This window comes from Mchenga conophoros, linkage group LG14 (genome assembly GCF_057382185.1).
Source record: "Mchenga conophoros isolate Kocher_MC1m ecotype Shallow Benthic linkage group LG14, M_conophoros_male_GT1.1, whole genome shotgun sequence".
Taxonomy (NCBI): Eukaryota; Metazoa; Chordata; class Actinopteri; order Cichliformes; family Cichlidae; genus Mchenga; species Mchenga conophoros.
In genome coordinates, this window is record NC_140539.1 from 34717627 (window position 1) to 34730633 (window position 13007).

The following is a 13007-nucleotide window of genomic DNA, read 5'->3' on the forward strand; positions in this document are numbered from 1 at the left end:
AGACGGTAGCTCGCCTCGCGGCGGACCGTAAGCTCGATCCCGAGATCCAACTACGAGCTTTTTCGCCAGAGAGAAAAGAAAGGAAAAAGAGACTTTTAAAAAGCCTCACACAGCCAGCCTGCAGGCGCCTGGCACTTTAAATTATTTCAGACAGTTTCCTACGTCACAACCTCAGTTCAGTTCAAGGCGGATATGCACACTGCCGCTCGTCTTTCAGACGCCAACAAGAATAACAACAAAAACACAGCTTTTCACGGACCACGGCGGGCCCAAAAATGCACAGGTAATAGCTCACAGTATTTTATTATCAGACTTCTCACTTTTAATAATCAGCTCACTTCACTACAAAACCTCAAGCTCACGGCTTGGCCTGAGTTTCTCTTCAATCACATATCAACACCTCGGACCTTCTTGTCCGGTATTTATTCTCAACACATGTCACAATTCCTCGGAGCTTCTGTCCGGTATTTACTCTTAAAACATGTATTTATTAAGTGTCTCTCAAGATGATCCTCTGCGATCACCAGGGCTATATCTGGGCTATATCTTCATTTGCTTATTCTTAACTCTTTCGCACATGGTTGTCCTTGAATCGAGGCAGTCTGTAGGCAGTCTTTAACGCATCTATTGAATCTCTCAACTTCCCCATTAGCTCTTGGGTAATACACTGAGGATCTCAGGTGTTGGATTCCCCTGCTTTTCAGGAAGTCAGCGAACTCAGCAGAGAGAAATTGAGAGCCATTGTCACTTATCAGTGTCTTTGGATTCCCTTCACGAGAGAAAACTACCGAAAGGAATTGAATGATAGTAGCCGCATCAGCTCGGGGAGCAAAAGCTACTTCAGGCCACTTACTAAAGTAGTCTACCAATGTGATGGCAAATCTACAGTCAGAAGGGGCTATTTCAAAAGGGCCTATGATGTCCACAGACACCTTTTCCCAAGCAGCAGCTGGTAAAGGAATGGGTTGGAGTGGAGCATCATGGGTGACAGTGGACTTGTCATTCTGTCTGCACGTTGCACAGTTCTTTATCAGTGTCTCTATGTGACAATCCATTTTGGGCCACCAGTACAATTCCCTCAGGCGTTGTTTGGTACGTACAATGCCTTGGTGAGTTTCATGAGCTATATCAGTGAGTTTTTTCTGCAACGACTCAGGCACTAGCAAGCGATGTGTACCTCTGACAATGCACTCGTTCAAGACCGCGAGTTCATGGCAGATTGGGAAGTACGGCTGTAAGTCAGGTTCCAGTGACGTCTTCCTTGCAGGCCAGCCTTTCTGTATCTGCACACGGAGCTTTGTGAACACTGGACAGGCTTTGCACTCTGACTGGAAATCATCCCCAGACACAGCACTCAGATCAGTGAGGATGGCTGCAACTGACTCCACATCCTCTGCACATGCCATGTCTGTCTCGGAAAGTGGGAGCCTAGAAAGACAATCAGCAACATGGTTCAATGACCCAGTTCTATATTCCACTTCATAGTCAAACTCCAACAGGCGAGCTGACCATCTGGCTATGCGTAGACCAGCTCTGTTATTGCCCTTAGTAGTCAGCAGTGTTGTAAGTGCTTGGTGATCTGTTCGTAGGAGGAATTTTCTGCCCCAGAGCCATGTGCGCCATTTTTCAGCAGCCAAGACGCAAGCTAGAGCTTCCTTCTCAACGATTGAGTATTTCCTCTCTGCATCAGACAAGCTGCGAGATGCAAATGCAACAGTATGTTCTGCATCATTACTGTCAAGTTGAGTCAAAACAGCACCTACACCGTAGTCTGAGGTAGGGCTGCTCAATTAATCGAATTTTAATCACGATTACGATCTGGGCTTTCAACGATCATTAAAAATGACTGAGCCGATTATTAGCCCCTCCCTCATTTATCCGCGACACCTTAAAGGCCGGTCCGTGAAAATATTGTCGGGCATAAACCGGTCCGTGGCGCAAAAAAGGTTGGAGACCGCTGATTAAGAGGACCCGAGGGAAGCTCGGAAAGCTAAGCAGAAGTTATTTGGAGAGGAGAGTGACTGCTGTTGGTTGAAAAGAGAGGTAAAAAAACTTCAGTGGTGTTGCACACTATGTTATATTATTTTTTAAAGTCATTGTTAACCCTTTAAATCCGGTCAGAGCAGCACGCTCCGTGTTGTGTAACTATTTTTAAATCCCTGTAGAACCGGAACCATGTAAGCTAGCGCAATAATTTGTTTTGCATATGAAACCGGAGGAGTTGTACTTACATCTGATGCCATCAGCTTGTCCTCGGTCACGGTTTCCTTCCACATATAGCTTTGCAAAAACTGCATAAAAAGCGCTTGCAGGAACAAAAACATAGTACTCCAGAAACACGCTTTGCCGATCCAATCAGCTGTTCGTAACACTTCCCACAGTGAAATGATGCACCTGCTGTTTTCTTTGCAAATTTGCATCATAGGATTGTTTTTTGTTTTTCCTGCAGTATATAAAAATTGCTGTATCTCCAAAATAAAACTATGAAGACACTCAAAATAAATTTCCTGTTGTTGTAAACTATTTTTTGCAACTTTATTGTATTTAAAGTTTTGAGGGATAAACCTCTTAAATTTCTCCAAGTAGAAATATATGTAAACAAAACAAAAGCGATTTTCAATTTTTTTTGTAGTTTATTGCACTTTTTTGCAATTTATGTAATTACTATGGACTTAATGCATACATATTATTAAAATATGGGCTATAACAGTTGTATTGATGTATAGCAACTTGAAATGCTCCCACAAATGGCACTACAGCATGTAAAAAAAATAATATAAGCTCTGGTGGACTTGGTTCTATAGTAGGTCTTAAAGGGTTAAATAAATATCGTCAAATAATCGTGATCTCAATTTCAGTGAAAATAATCGTGATTATCATTTTTGCCATAATCGAGCAGCCCTAGTCTGAGGCATCTGTTGAGACTATGGTTGGCTTACTGGGGTCGAACATCACCAGGGCAGGGCTGTGCACGATTAACCGCTTGACTTGATCAAACACTGCTTGAGCTGCTTCGTTCCAGTGGAATGAACAGTCCTTACGCAGAAGAGCTCTCATAGGTTCAACAACAGTCGCGTAATTTGGCACAAACTTGCTGTACCATGCACTCAAGCCAAGAATTGAGCGCAGGGTTGCAGGATCAGTAGGGGGCAGAGCATGCAGGATGGCAGTGACATGAGAGTCATCTGGCAGCAGACCTTCTGGACCAATCTTTTGACCCAAAAAGCTCAGAGTAGTTTGACGGAGTTGACATTTGTCAACATTGAGTTTCAGTCCTGCATTGTTGATTCTGTGTAACACAGCACGCAAGTTGGCCTCATGTTCAGCTTCTGACATTCCGTATATGATGACATCATCAAGGTAGCATTGCACCCCTTTCTGGCCGCGTAGGATTTGTGTCATCATCTTTTGGAAGGCTGCAGGTGCTGAACTCAACCCATAGGGAACTCTGCAGTACTGGTACAGTCCTTCATGTGTAATGAAAGCAGTGAGCCCTCTACTCTCTTCATGTAGTTTCAGCTGATGGTAGGCGGATTTAAGATCCAGGGTGGAGAACATGACAGCCCCACGCAGCTCAGACAGTATGTCCTCTATCAGTGGCAAGGGATGACTGTCAGCGACCACCGCTTTGTTAGGTTCTCTCAAATTAACGCACATGCGTATGCCACCAGTCTTCCTTCTAGTGACTACAATCGGGGAGACCCATTCAGATGCATCGATTTTCTCTATGATGCCATGTTCCTCAAGATTCTTGAGTTCTGCGGAAACAGCATCACGGACTGACAGGGGTAAGCGTCGAAGTTTCTGCTGTATTGGCTTCACTTCAGGTTGCACCTTCACTTTATGTACAAAATCCTTTGCACATCCGAATGCAACTGGAGACTCACATTCCTGTTTACATTGAGTGGGCAGAGCAGAGGTTTGCTGAAGTGTAGCACAGACCTTGGGACTGTCAAGAACTAATTGTCCCCCTTTTATGTGTAGCTGGAGGGCAGTCACCAAGTCCATTCCCAGTATGGGTGTTCCTGTTCTCACAATGTAGAGATCAGTGGAGGCACACTTGCCATTGTAAGTAATGTCAGCTCTAAGACACCCTAATACATCCAGTTTCTCTTTTGAATATGTAATAAGCTGAACAGCTGGATTACTTAACTGAGCCAAAATTTGTGCTGTAAACATGTTCAGGCAGTATGGAAACACCAGACCCTGTGTCTACTAGTAGCTTAACAGTACATGCCTGCGCAGTATTTGGTACAGTGACAGCAACAGTGCACATCAATTTAGCCGGATCACCACTGACACAATTGTCAACAGTTAAAACACACATTTCAGGAACAGTCACTTCATTAACAAGCTTATGAGAGGATTTACACACTCTCGAAAAATGTCCGATTTTCCCACACGTATTACATTTGCAGTCTTTTGCGGGGCAGGATTTATCATTGGTTTTGTGATCAGCTGAACCACAACGGTAGCACGTCGGAGCTGTATCCGTCTTTTTAGCTGCTTTGTATTTTGGCTTGCGCATCTTCTTTTGTACTTGAACAGCGGCAACAGGCTTCGTTTCACCAACAGCAATGGCCTTTGCATCAGCTATTGCAGCCTCTGTACACCTAGCAATTTCCAAAGCTCGATCGAGCGTCAAATCCTCCTCCGTTAGCAGTCTTTCACGTATACGAGCATTATTTGTCTTCTCTACAAGTTGATCCCGCAACATTTCATTCTCCATAGCCCCGAACTTACATTGTTTCACGAGCTCACGCAGTGCTGCAACGTAGTGATCTGTAGACTCACCGACAGCTTGGGCTCGTTGCCTGAAATGGTATCTCTCGGCGACAACATTGACTTTAGGATGAAAGTACGTTTCCAAAGCCTTTACGGATCCCTCGTAATCATCCGTAGCGAGTGATAAGGCGCTGTAGATTCGTTGTCCCTCCATTCCCAAGCAGTGAATGAGCAGGGCCCTCTTCCTCTCTGTAGCAAAGTCATTACCCCCGATCGCCAGCAAGTAGTTATCAAACAACTTTTTCCACGCAGCAAATGGAATTTTCGGTTCGCCCGGGCAATCCAGGAACACAGCCGGGGGTTGCAAAGAGAGCAGAGCCATAACTTAATCACCACTACTCTCGTCGCCACTTGTTGTGTGGTGTTAGTTCGCAGGCATTACACACACATGCAGGTAGGAACAGAGGATTACCGGAGATGACTCCTTTCTTTATTTTTCTTTTTTCTTCTTCAAAACCACAACCAGAACAACATACTCACTAGCGCCCTCTAGCGCTTCTGGTAAATGCATCTACAGAACAAATGTAATAGTATGTGTGGACACAACAGGTCCCAACTCTCTTATTGGGCCAAGTGCAGCATCTTTGGCTAATGCTGTCAAATCGCTCCCTGAATATCCTGCAGTCACTTTTGCAAGACAGGACAGTTCGTTTTGGCTCAGTGGACTCCCGTGCGTTCCCAAAAGATTTTTCAGCAGCGTAAATCTTGTCTAAAGGTCACATATACTCTTTTTGCAAAGTGCCTTAATATTGCTTCATCGAGCTCCTGGGGCCTGTTAGTTGCTCCCATTACAAGTACCCTGTCATCCCTTCCTGACTGCAACCCGTCAAACTCAATGAGGAACTCAGTTTTTAAACGGCGAGAGGCGTCGTGCTCCCCCTCCCTCCTTTCACAGAGCAAGCCGTCCACTTCATCGATGAAGATTACTGAGGGCTGTAACTCTCTCGCAACTGCAAAGAGTGCTCGTACGAGCTTCTCGCCTTCTCCCACATATTTGGAGGTCAAACTAGCAGCACTGATGTTGAAGAATGTTGCATTAGACTCTGCAGCAACTGCTTTGGCGAGCATGGTCTTCCCATTTCCTGGTGGGCCAAATAAAAGCAAGCCACGTGCAGGAGCTCTCAGACCAGTAAAGAGATCAGGTCTTAAGGCAGGAAGGATGACAATTTCTTGAAGTGCTTGCTTTGCCAGATCCTGCCCTGCGATGTCATCAAATGACACAGTCGCTCCACTGTATACAATTTCATTCATAATTAAGCTGGCCAGTTTACTGTCCACATTCTTTTTCATATCCCTCTTCGGGGGCTGTTTCACAGCTGCCGGTCTTCCATTCTGAGTTTTTCCCACCCGAGCGGTTTTCTTTGCATCAGTTATTCCTAATGGAGGTCTTACAGAAGTGGAGGGTCTGATGGTGGTGGAAACACCTGCGGGTTGACTTTTAGGAACTGACTTTGGCTGTGAAGGAGCATGATGTGATGTCCCTTGGGGGTCATTTCTCCTTTTAGAGGCTAGTGTCGTCTCTAAAAGGGTAAGCTTGTCTTTTGCCATGGTGAGTTTGGTGACCATTTTATCCTGAAGTCTCTCTGCTCGGTCATACTGCTCTCCAGCTTGCCCAGTGAGCTCTATTGCAATACCCCTTTCAAGCTCAGAAATCCCTTTCTTGTACCACTGCACAGCCTCCTTCTTCTCACCTGTGTCGTCCTCGTCGATCTTCAGTGCCTTGAATATATACTCAAGCGCCTGCTTGTGGATGTTTTTTATAACTTCAGCGCTGTCTTTGGGCTTACTTGCGTTTGTTTTGGTCGACATTTCTCTTGCGCGACTTCCCCCCTGTTCTCAGTCATAACACAGTAAACTAGTCATAAACGAAAACGTTTAGGCTATATATCGCATTTAAAGGTCTTTCTTTGGGACAACATCACAGAACACAGAAACATCACAGGGCTTTGGAGCGTGATGTTACAGGAGGCGGGCCACGGCCCCCGCCGCCATCACAGTAGGCCAGACAAAGGATACAGCTTCAGCTATGGTACGTGTTGTGTAGTCGGTTGCAACGTTAGAGCTCACGATCGTGAAGGCAAGAAACTGGATTAATCTTTTAATCGTTTTCCATCCTGGCGGCAACGTGAGGGATCCCATGTATCCCATATCACCAAACAAAGACGCCAGGCATGGATTGCAGACGAGCGGATATCGAGTTCCGTGCAATCCCCAGCTTTTTGTTGGTTTGCTCGCGGCATTTTCTCTCCGGTGAGTTCTAAATTAATTCATATCACTATCCGATTGTTCAGTCTGATGTCACTAGCCGTGTCTGGGCCTAAACTCTGCTGCAGGTCCATATATCAAATGATCACTGTGGCATTACTGAGAGTTAAAACACTGTCTTAAGTCTTTCATCTTTAATAAAATTATCAGCGTTCTGCTCTACCAGGTGTAACAACTGAGTTTAACATCCAGGCATCCATGAAAATGGAATTTATGACATTTAACGGAGTTAGAAGTTAGCAGCAAGTTAGCTCGCTAGCTTCTATCTAAATACAATATAGCATGTCCTGACTGCGGGGTTTTGGAAACAAATTAAAACGTACAGCTTTCTTATCACTTCCAACATAAATGAAGACAGAAAACTAAACAGCAGTGATGTTTGTAGGGTTACTGAAGTTGGGCTAGCTGGTATATAATGATGTGCTACGTGACCGCTAGCGACACAACTATGTTAGCATAATATAAACACGCTAACTTTTTTTCCACTCGATAAAAGTTAACGTGAGTGTTCTCGGTGGTCAGGAACAAATGGAATCGCATGGCAGGATGCTGTAAAGGGACCAAACTAAAAGGCTTTTAGTGGGTTTTTTCATAGATAACGAGATAAAACATGCTAATGTGTGATGCTGCAGAACCACGTCATGTCGACTGAGTAGCTTTTGATTTGGCATTATTGCAGGCAACCCAGCATATGAAATGGATGTAACAAATCCAGACTGGGCACCAACACTGCACATGGGGCACGACGACAAACCTGTGTCAGACTCGGACCGGCACGCAAGGCGTATGCAACGGAAGCGAAAAAGAGCACCCATTGCAGGTAAACACCCCCCCTCTGAAAACATACTAAATTGCTCTTATGGTACACTAATCTACGGAGCCCCGCAGGGAACATGGGAGAAAAAAAAATTAAGACGGACTTTTGCGAGATCTCGCAAAACAAACTCGGGATCTCGCAAAACTTTTAGCCTCATTCTTCGGACGCCGGCTCGAAGCCAACCGGGAGGTCGAGGCACGATGTGCCGGGAAAGCGGTGTTCCACCCGGCTGTAGTAGGTCTCGACCTCCCGTTAGCTTCGAGCTAACGGGAAGAATGCGGCTAAAACTTACAAAAGACCATCTATACACAGTTGTTATCACCAGCTTTGATTCCTATCCCCAGGGCTAGTTTAATCGCCAGGGTTCAGTTCACCAACACTATTAACAGACCAGATCTCCACATTGAAGCACGAGCAGGCTTCAGTTCAGCTGACTGAGCCAACAGGCCCTTTCAGAAGCGACTGGACTAGAAGGCTATAACAACCCACAACAGAAAACAAAATGTCAAGTTCAAACTTACATGAAATACACTGCACTAAAATTAGGTGTTAAAACATTTATACACAGTGTTAACTGTATATGCTTTGGAGTATAACCATCATTTACCTTTACATAATATTCATAACCCAGAAATAAAGTAAACAGAGCAGAGCACAGAGGTTCGTTTTGCGTCCCTGTACCGTATGTCTGTCTTCACTGATCCACAAAGTGCCCTTTAGTTGTTTTCCTTGACTATATGGTTTAAAAACATCAAAATAGACTAAACAACTAGTCTAAAACTAAGAGACACAGGATAAAGTTGGTGTGAAGGTTTCAGTCTGTGAATGAATCTAAGCACCATCACCTTAACTTTAAATTCATCTCTGTTACCTTCTTTGTGACTGAACTCTGACCGTGAGCACCACAGCCACTGCGCACCAATCACACGCACTTTAAATCCATCACAGTAAACCAGTTAGTTTACCTCAGTTTGTTTTGCAGCACATTTCACAACATGCAAAAGCATAATGTGCCATGTACAGACTCAAAATCTGATTTAAAAACATGAGGACTGACCTGTAAGCTTTACATTTACAGTTTATCACATACCACTGAGCAGTTCTTACCTGTAATTCTAAGCCCTCTTCTTCCTTTTCTGGTTTAAAACATCAAATTAGACTAAACAACTAGTCTAAAACCAAGAGACACTTAAATATTAAGTTAAACCTCTGGGGTCGCCGGACGCGCCGGCGCGTCAAAATCACATGACCAATTTAAGACGACACAGCTACAAGATGCAGCGATTCAGAGGCTGTATCCCAATTCAGGGCCTGCAGCCTTAAAGGCCATTTTAAGGCCGATTACGTCACAGCGACACGACGAAGGCCTAAAAATAAATGTTTGTTTCAGTTCTATGAAGCTTTGAGTATTTTGGATTAGTAGCACTGCTGTGTTTGTTGCATCATATTGCTGTAATTGTTTATATGCTTTATATATTCTGAGGTAAGTTGATCTATAGTGTTACATCATTCTATAAGGATGTTATGTGTTTGTGTACTTTCTGCCCAGTTTGACCCATTTAGCAGAAGTCAGCTTGGTTCCACTTGCCTCTTACCCGTGATTTCAGTGGAAATTTCAAATTCAGGATCTGACACACACTGATTCATGTCCTACACAGTTCTTGCAAGTTCATAGAAATTTCTGTTCAATTAGAACCAAATATTTGAGTTGATGGTTGAAATTGTTGTTTTGTTGTTGTTTTAATATCGGTCTAGCTGCACGCAGCACGCAATTGAACCACATATTTTAGAAGCCAAAGGTTCAAAATAGTTGGGAGCACCTTCACTTAATTATAACAGTGGCTCTGTTAGGAAAACAGTTCTGTATACCGATACTAAATTGCGTTAAAAAGGGCGACTTGTGGTATTCTCACACTAGACACTAGATAGCTGCTACTACAGTCACACACATATACTGTTGCCTCAGTAGTCAGAGTGGCACAAAGAAAAAGTTTGTGAAATCTTTAGAGTTGGCAAAACTTCTGTTTTACTTATTTAAAATAATAGTGCAATATATACATGCAGTAATTACTCTGCAGTAATTACTAGAGATGGACCGATCCGATATTACGTATCGGTATCGGTCCGATTCTGACCTAAATTACTGGATCAGATATCGGAGAAAAATAAAAAATGTAATCCGATCCATTAAATATCACGAAAGCACCTCGCAAAACTTGCAACACGCCGTAACTCACCTCAGAACGTTAGCACGTCGGAGCAGTATGCATCACGTGATAGAGCGGCTGTGGCATGCAGGACCTGTCGGTGGTCTGGATAGCATGTGGAGCTTCGCTAGCAACCCGGCATTTCATCTCCCATAAAGTTATCCCCGAGAGAAGTAAAGCAAGTGTGTAAGTCCATCTCTGAATGTTTGTAAAGCATTCCTGCGTTAAGCTTAACAAGCGACTGCCTCTTCTTGCTGTTACTTCAATCATGAAACTGCTTAACGATCAGCTGATCGGCTTTTCTGTCGGGAGTCCGTCTCTCTTGTTTGTTTTTGGCCCACTTTGCACCAGAAAGAGGAAACCAGCGGCTGAACAACAGCAGCACGTTTAAGCTTGATAAGCTGTTGTTAGAATGTATTTAATATTACTTTCTACACCAGGATCTTTTTCTACATAGCTGACGCTGGTAACTGTGCAGGGGCGGATCTTGCAAAGTTTAGCCAGGGGGGCCGATAGGGCATGAACAGGGAAAAGGGGGCACAAAGACATACTTTTCTTTCTTATTCTCATTTAAAATGTCTAGCTTTTAATAAATAATTATCTGACACCCAAAGTTTTAATTTGATGTAAAATGAATAGAAGTCAATTACTGTATATAGTGACTATTAAGTCTAATATATATACCCTAGTAAACTATAGTACTTTTTCCTTTGGGAAGGTACCATCTGTGCAGTCTGCAATTTTGTTGAAGAAAGATGTTGAATCTATTTAATATTTCTTGAAAAAGAATTGATTTCTGTGCATTTTTTTTCACACTGCATCAAATTAAGGTTGATTACGTCGATTAAGCATCATGAGGTGGAGCGTGAGGGGTGGTTCCCTATTTTTTATTTTTTTATTTTTGTTGTTGCTGGGAGTTGGAACCCTATTAGTTAGGTTGCTTAATATTTACGCTAAGTACTCTTTAAAATACCAGAATAGGGAGGATGGTGTAGGTTTAAGTTTATTAGATTGATCAGTATTGCTGAACTATGAAATATTATTTTTTTCCATACAGGTATAACAGAATAGCTTTAGTGTAGTTGTTGTTTTAAACTTGAGTATGAACTTATACAAAATGCAGCAAGATATTTAAAAAAACCAGTTTTGTTGATTAAAAAACACTATATCGGCTTCATATCGGTATCGGCAGATATCCAAATTTATGATATCGGTATCGGTATCGGACATAAAAAAGTGGTATCGTGCCATCTCTAGTTGTGACCACAAGTTTTTATGGTCGAATTCAACATGACCAAGATCAGTTGCGAGTAAGGAAACTGACTAACATTTATTTTAAGCTCTTATTAAAATTATACAATTATTATTAATGTTAAATAATTAATTAATTATTTATGTTTTTATTGTATGTCTCAAACTTGCTTTTTAAACAATAATTGCATTTCTGTTGGCAGTTATCAAAATGACTGTCTCCTGCTTTTTTATATTTAGATTTTTTTTAGGGTTTTTTTTTATTTTTGTTTTAAATTTATTGGACTTAAATCTTTTACAGGTGGCATATAACAATAATCCCTAACAGTCCAGACACCCAAACTGTTTGCAGTGCATGGCTAACAAGCAGAAGCGTTAGCAGGGCTCCATAAAAATATATATAACTTTACTTTAATATTGCAAACCATGCCAACCTTGGAAATATAACACTGCACAGCCGTGGATCAGTATTCTGCTTAGATAATATATTTTTCAATTTCATGCAAGATTTATGAGATACGTGGAAGCAATTACATTACATTTTAATATTCTTATGATAACTTTTATTTTATTTTAATTTATTTACATTGATCGGTATCTTACACCAAATACAAATAAAATATATGTTACCTTGTGAATTTAAATTCTCATCTAGTAAGTATTGGCAAATTTAACTTAAATAATCCTCTGGATATGTTAACAGTGTGTAGAATAAAAATAAATTTCCCAAGGAGCTTCTTGCAATTGCACACATTTTTTTGACAAAACAACTCACCTGCATCATTATATATACTGTAACAAAGGCAGGTTCAGGTTGAGTGGAGTCGGGTATGGTAGTAGGACCCCTAAGCCTTAGCCAGAGGTTTGATCTTCTTGGTCAGGCACCAGGTTGTCAGATACGTCTATATACAGTGGCTTGCAAAAGTATTCGGCCCCTTGAACTTTTCCACACTTTGTCGCATTACAGCCACAAACATGAATCAATTTTATTGGAATTCCACGTGAAAGACCAATACAAAGTGAGACGTGGAACGAAAATCATACATGATTCCAAACATTTTTTACAAATAAATAACTGCAAAGTGGGGTGTGCGTAATTATTCAGCCCCCTGAGTCAATACTTTGTAGAACCACCTTTTGCTGCAATTACAGCTGCCAGTCTTTTAGGGTTTGTCTCTACCAGCTTTGCACATCTAGAGACTGAAATTCTTGCCCATTCTTCTTTGCAAAACAGCTCCAGCTCAGTCAGATTAGATGGACAGCGTTTGTGAACAGCAGTTTTCAAATCTTGCCACAGACTCTTGATTGGATTTAGATCTGGACTTTGACTGGGCCATTCTAACACATGGATATATCTTGTTTTAACCCACTCCATTGTTGCCCTGGCTTTATGTTTAGGGTCGTTGTCCTGCTGGAAGGTGAACCTCTGCCCCAGTCTCAAGTCTTTTGCAGACTCCAAGAGGTTTTCTTCGAAGATTGCCCTGTATTTGGCTCCATCCATCTGCCCATCAACTCTGACCAGCTTCCCTGTCCTTGCTGAAGAGAAGCACCCCCAGAGCATGATGCTGGCACCCCCATATCTGACAGTGGGGATGGTGTGTTCAGTGTGATGTGCAGTGTTAGTTTTCCACCACACATAGCGTTTTGCATTTTGGCCAAAAATTTCCATTTTGGTCTCATCT

General features: G+C 42.4%; 1 pseudogene; it reads right to left on the bottom strand.

Moving 5' to 3' along the window:
- Positions 1 to 5296: 5296 nt before the first annotated feature.
- Positions 5297 to 6594, bottom strand: LOC146560205 (spastin pseudogene; annotated as a pseudogene).
- Between the last annotated feature and the right edge of the window lie 6413 nt (positions 6595 to 13007).